At 37.7% G+C, this 7096-nt stretch overlaps 1 pseudogene; it reads left to right on the forward strand.

Moving 5' to 3' along the window:
• The first annotated feature begins 3599 nt into the window (after nt 1-3599).
• LOC129052835 (uncharacterized) lies at nt 3600-4399 on the forward strand (annotated as a pseudogene).
• Nucleotides 4400-7096: the final 2697 nt, after the last annotated feature.

The raw sequence follows: 7096 nt of genomic DNA on the forward strand, positions 1-7096 counted from the left end.
CAATAACCCCAAATTGGAAACAACTTGAATTCCCATTGAGTGTAACCTGGATAAAATAATTGTGATAGATTTGTACAATGGAACACTATCCATCAACAAACATGAAAAACTGAAATCACACATGGAAAATCCTGGATTAATTTTGAAAATATATTATTGAATGAAAGAAACCAGACCAAAACAAGTACGCACTAGCATGATTATATTTCTATAAATTTTAAAGCCATGAAGAAACTATGTTGCTTAGAGATGCATATTAAGAAGGTAAACCCTATAGAGAAAAACAAGGAACTGATTACTGTAAAGGACATCATGATTGCCTTTAGGAAGAATACTGGAGTTGTCAAAGAGAATGGATTCTGCCTGTTGCTGATGTATTTCTATAAATATCTGGGTGGTATTTATAGGAATATTTGCTTTATAATAGTTTAATAAACTGTACATTTAGTCTTTATGTACTTTTCTGTATGTTATCTTTAATAATTAAAATGATTAAATTATGTGTTGCCTAAAGGTTTTTTTTTTTAATTTTTGAGATTTTGGCCAGGTGTGGTGGCTCATGCCAGTAATCCCAGCTCTTTGGGAGGCTGAGGCAGGAGGATCACTTGAGCCCAGGAGTTTGAAGTTACAGTGAGCTATGCTGATACGGCTGTACTCCAGCCTGGGTGACAGAACGAGACACTGTTTCTTAAAAAAAAAAAAAAAAAAAAAAAAAAAGAAGACTGCATAATATAGGCAACATGGGTTATTAAAGATTGGATACATTAAAAGGGAACTGAATTTAAAGTCTAGAGGCCTAGGTTTGGCCTCCAGCCTTACTATTCAGTAGCTCAGTACCTGTGAGGCTTTGGGAATTTTTTTTTTTTACTAGAAGAAAAATTATATTTTAATATTTCATGAAAATAGAAGTAAATTAATGTTTTAAAGACAAGCCGTTACAGTATTTTAGCTATGCTTTCTAGTTTGCTTGGGAGAGTCCTATTTTATGCCTGTTTTCCTAGAATAATTTTTTTTAAATACTTTAAGTTCTAGGGTACATTTGCACAACGTGCAGGTTTGTTACATATGTATACATGTGCCATGCTGGTGTGCTGCACCCATTAACTCGTCGTTTACATTAGGTATATCTCCTAATACTATCCCTGCCCCCTCTCCCCACCCCACGACAGGCTCCGGTGTGTGATGTTCCCCTTCCTGTGTCCAAGTGTTCTCATTGTTCAATTCCTACCTATGAGTGAGAACATGCAGTGTTTGGTTTTTTGTCCTTGAGGTAGTTTGCTCAGAATGATGGTTTCCAGCTTCATCCATGTCCCTACAAAGGACATGAACTCATCCTTTTTTATGGCTGCATAGTATTCCATGGTGTATATGTGCCACCTTTTCTTAATCCAGTCTATCATTGATGGACATTTGGGTTGGTTCCAAGTCTTTGCTATTGTGAATAGTGCCGCTATAAACATATGTGTGCATGTGTCTTTATAGCAGCGTGATTTATAATCCTTTGGGTATATAGCCAGTAATGGGATGGCTGGGTCAAATGGTATTTCTAGATCTATATCCTTGAGAAATTGCCACACTGTCTTCCACAATGGTTGAACTAGTTTACAGTCCCACCAACAGTGTAAAAGTGTTCCTATTTCTCCACATCCTCTCCAGCACCTATTGTTTCCTGACTTTTTAATGATTGCCATTCTAACTGGTGTGAGATGGTATCTCATTGTGGTTTTGATTTGCATTTCTCTGATGGCCAGTGATGATGAGCATTTTTTCATGTGTCTGTTGGCTGCATAAATGTCTTCTTTTGAGAAGTGTCTGTTCATATCCTTTATTTTTTATTTTTTTATTTTATTTATTTTTTATTATACTTTAAGTTTTAGGGTACATGTGCACAATGTGCAGGTTTGTTACATATGTATACATGTGCCATGTTGGTGTGCTGCACCCATTAACTCGTCATTTAACATTAGGTATATCTCCTAATGCTATCCCTCCCCCCACCACACCCCCCAACAGGCCCCAGTATGTGATGTTCCCCTTCCTGTGTCCATGTGTTCTCATTGTTCAATTCCCACCTATGAGTGAGAACATGCCCACTTTTTGATGGGGTTGTTTGTTTTTTTCTTGTAAATTTGTTTGAGTTCTTTGTAGATTCTGGATATTAGCCCTTTGTCAGATGAGTACATTGCAAAAATTTTCTCCCACTCTGTAGGTTGCCTGTTCACTCTGATGGTAGTTTCTTTTGCTGTGCAGAAGCTCTTTAGTTTAATTAGATCCCATTTGTCAATTTTGGCTTTTGTTGCCGTTGCTTTTGGTGTTTTAGACATGAAGTCCTTGCCCATGCCTATGTCCTGAACGGTATTGCCTAGGTTTTCTTCTAGGGTTTTTATGGTTTTAGGTCTAACATTTAAGTCTTTAATCCATCTTGAATTAATTTTTCTATATAAGGTGTAAGGAAGGGATCCAGTTTCAGCTTTCTCCATATGGCTAGCCAGTTTTCCCAGCACCATTTATTAAATCGGGAATCCTTTCCCCATTTCTTGTTTTTGTCAGGTTTGTCAAAGATCAGATGGTTGTAGATGTGTGGTATTGTTTCTGAGGGCTCTGTTCTGTTCCTTTGGTCTGTATCTCCATTTTGGTACCAGTACCATGCTGTTTTAGTTACTGTAGCCTTGTAGTATAGTTTCAAGTCAGGTAGCGTGATGCCTCCAGCTTTGTTCTTTTTGCTTAGGATTGTCTTGGCAATGCGGGCTCTTTTTTGGTTCCATATGAACTTGAAAGTAATATTTATAATCTTCTCTAACATTATTTTTTCAACTACAAAATAGGCATAGCACTTACTGCTTTACTGATACATATCAATGAGGCCATGCTCCTGAAAGACATTTGTAAGCCATTAAACACCATACATGTACAGTGTCTATAAAGGAAGAACAAAAGGCAAAATATAAAAAATAAATGATTTAAAAACATTGATGTCTGTGAGAGAAAATAGTCACAGGAAGACATTCCTAGGTCAGTTTGATGAATTATGTGTCTTGGAAAGGTGGTTTAAAACAGATTTAATAAGATTTTATTTTTTCTGGCATCAGAAGTTAGGACTTGTAATTTGTCCCTAAGTCTGCTTTCCTTTACAAGCTACCCAGGCATAAAAACTTGTCTATAGGGAAAATGTTTTTGTACATGGGATGAAACAATATAAATTCAAAATTTACATGCGAGGATTGTCTTGATCTCATCTCTTTAAAAAGTTTATGTGAATATCCAGTCAAAACCAATAGGAAATCTCCCTTGAAATTTTATATAAATGGAATTCCAAGCATGATGCAAGACTGCATGCTGTCTTGCAATGTCCTCTGAAGACTCTGACATTGATCATGTAATAAAACTCAAGAGTCCTTACTTTCAAATGGAAAGTAAAATGGAACGGAAGAAGAAAAGACTGAGGGATAGAAGAAACTATTTCAACTTGATCTTTTTTCATTGTGGCTGTGATGTCCTCCTTCTTTTCCTCCTCAGAAGTCTCTCTGCCTGGGTGGGCGCGGTGTCTCACCCCTGTAATCCCAGCACTTTGGGAGGCCGAGGTGGGTGAATCACCCGAGGTCAGGAGGTCGAGACCAGCCTGGCCAACATGGTGAAACCCCATCTTTACTAAAAATACAAAAATATTAGCTGGGTGTGGTGGCACATGCCTGTAATCCCAGCTACTCAGGAGGTCGAGGCAGGAGAATCACTTGAACTCAGGAGGCAGGGGTTGCAGTGAGCCAAGATCATGCCATTGCACTGCAGCCCGGGGGACAGAGGAAGATTCCATGTCAAGAACAAAACAAACAAAAAGTCTCTCTGCCCCCCAAATCCTATGTGGTCTCTGCCAACAAATCCACCTTGGCCTCTTCTTCCACCCCCTTTACCTCCAAATCCTCTTCTGCCTTCTTCAGCACCTCCAAAGCCACCTTTGCTTTTAGGCTTGGCCTAGTCTAAAGTAACTTTATTTTCATTAATTTTGCCATGTTCCATGGCCTCCTTAGTGGATTTAGCATTTTCTTTACTGCTGCAGTCTAGAAACCAAACCCATCCTGGTTGGTGACTATCCTGACATGAATAGAGGCATCAATGAATTCTTTCAATGTTTCTTCTGTAGTATCCTCAGACAGACCCTGAGAAACACTTTCAGATGGCTGGCTTTTTGCATTAGTTGCTCTGGGTCTTTGCAGCTTCAGTGTGATTGCTCTGCCCTTGATTTCTCTTTTATTACAGGAATTTAAAGCGTCTTTAGCATTTTCAAAGGAAGCAAATCCTATCAGTGCATACCCTATAGATCTGCCATTGTGGTTCTGGGGCACCTTGGATAGAAGTTGCCTTCACAAATACTTCCTGCAAAGTTTCTTCTGTTACATTTTAGAAAAGGTTGTTTAAAACCAGTTTTCAATGTACTAATCCAAGAGGTACACTTCCACCTCTGTAGTCCTGATTTTGATCTTTTTCTCCAGTTTAGTAGAGGGAAATAGACTTCCCTTTGTCTTCTGTTCCCTGCTTTCCTTCCAAGGTTTTCTTTGCATCAGCTTCTGTCTTAAATTCAATGTAGGACATCCCTTTGCTCTTTCCATCGTCGCTGACTAATCTGATCTCCATAGAATCTTCAAACACTTCTTTAAATTCATCCTGAATGACTCCAAGACAGAATTTTGAATAAAAGTGTTATGAAATCTCAATCTTATTTTTTCCCTTTGGCTTCTCTAGTTTAATTTTATTGCCAAACACTTTTGAACTAGTGAGGTCCAAGGCTTTTTCCAGGTCAGAAGATTCAAAATTCACACAGCTAAGCTCCTAAGATCCGTGAATACTGACATCCATTTTCTATTTTTTGGCTTTGGAAGCTGGTTGCTGTTTGGACATTTCCTTCTTCCATTTTCCAGGTGCTTCTTTGGAAGGCTCTTCCTCATCACTGTCACTGTCTTCCCCCTCATTCTCCTCTTCTTCACCATCTTCCTCATTGTTCTCATCATCTTCATCATCGTCCCTGTCCTCTTCATCCTCCTTGTCTTCAACCATGCTTTTGGCCTTCACAGGAAGAGATTTTGCATGAACTTTCTTTCCTATCAAAATTATAGTAAATTCATTGAATCTTCTTCAGAGTTATTTTCCTCTTCATCACCTTTGTCCTCCTTGTTGTCTTTGTCATCTTTGTTTTCCTCATCATGGCATTCTTGCTATTCTTTGCCTCCTTAGCTGGTGTGGCGGTTCCCTTCTAGCTAGTGGTTGCCTCAACTGCTTTTCCCAGTGTGACTTCTTTCTTGCCACATATTGCTGCTGCTTTGCCCAGTGTGACTATCTTCTTGGCTGACAATATCTGCTGCCATTTTGCCTGGGATGAAAGGTGCTTTCTTGACAGGTGTGGAAACTGCAACCTTGTTGCTTTTGTCGGAGTTGTGTCTTATTGCCTTTTCCCCCCTGAGGTATAATAAGCTCTTTTTCACTGCTATCTTTATCATCTCACATGTCCTCATCTTCACTATCTTCTTCTATCTTCTTTGGGGTATAAGCCATTTTCTTGAGTGTGTCTTAATTTTAACCAGTCATTATAAGCTTCACCATTATGGTTGCTTGTGACTGTGCAGTGTGTCACAGTAGGTCCCAGAAGAACCCACACAATGTTGATGGTGACTGGAGACTACTGAAGATACAGAAGCACACATATCAGGCTGCTAGCTAGAGTTCAAGACTGAGGCAAAAGAATAGGAATGTTTTTAAAAACAGCTTTAATAGGAATGGTTCATTTCTCATGACAGAAGGTGAAATATATATTTCTGCTTATTGAATTATACTTCTGTATATTTGTAGTAAAATTTTTAGCATTTTCATCACAATGTTTGTAGGTTATGCTTTTTCTCCAATCTTTGTGGCCCTGTCTGTTTTGCCAACATCATAGTATTTATTTATTTATTTATTCATTCACTTATAGCATTTTAAAGAGTTTCACCAATGAACTGATTGGTTTTCCCCTCACAATTTTATATGTATGGTTACTATGCTTCAGCTTTTTAGTGCTAATATATATAGAACTCTTCTGGGTATCCCCATTTCCTTTCTACTTCTTTGAACATGTTCAGGAGGAATTTTATGTAAACTTATCAGGGTGGCATATCTTAAATGCCCCTTGCTAGAATTCAATTTCAGCATTTTATACTTGACAGTTTTTTTTTTGCTAATTCTGATTTTCTTCATATTTTGATAGTAATTGTAATATAATTATAATTTAATTAAATATACACTTTAGAGGTAAATTTTATTATTTATTAATTTATTTATTCGGGACAGAGTCTCGTTCTGCTGCCCTGGCTGGAGTGCAGTGGCACCATCATAGCTCACTGCGGCCTTGATCTCCTGGGCTCGAGTGATTCTCCCACCTCAGCCTCCTGAGTGGCTGGGACTACAGGTGTGTGCCACCACACCTGGCTAAATTTTTAAAAAATTTTTTTGTAGAGACAAGATGTTGCTATGTTTCCCAGGCTAGTCTCCAACTCCTGCCTTGGCTCCTGCCTCCAACTCCTATTGCTCAAGCGATACTCCTGTCTTGGCTTCCCAAAGTGCTGGGATTACAGGCATGGTCACTGTGTCTGCCCAGTAAATTTTATTGTGAATTCTAATTCTTCAAGATGCTTTAGACTGTAAATTAATTTTTAATTAAGCTTTAATCCAAGACAAATGAATTGAACTTAAATTTAAAATTGAATTAAAATGTAGCATTTAAATTTAATTTATTCATTTTTAATTTTAATTTATAATTCCAAGAAATAAAATGTCAACCTGAAGAATTTGAAAAAGAAAATCCAAAGTGATTATGGTTTGAAAAAATAGCAAATAAGATTTAGAAAAATTTAAAAAGTCAGGTGCTTTTCAGGTATAAACAAAATTTTAGATGGGAAAAGTAGGGTTTGGTACAAGAATATTTCAGTTTATACTTATACTGGCCCCTGATTTTGAAGTTTTCCCTCACTTACTAAGGTATATGCACATTATCTTATGTAATATTCAAAAACATTTATTCTAGCTTTAATAAACAAAATGGAATGTTCCTGTTGAAGCTGTTTGCAGACAC

The sequence above is a fragment of the Pongo abelii genome, chromosome X (genome assembly GCF_028885655.2).
Source record: "Pongo abelii isolate AG06213 chromosome X, NHGRI_mPonAbe1-v2.0_pri, whole genome shotgun sequence".
Taxonomy (NCBI): Eukaryota; Metazoa; Chordata; class Mammalia; order Primates; family Hominidae; genus Pongo; species Pongo abelii.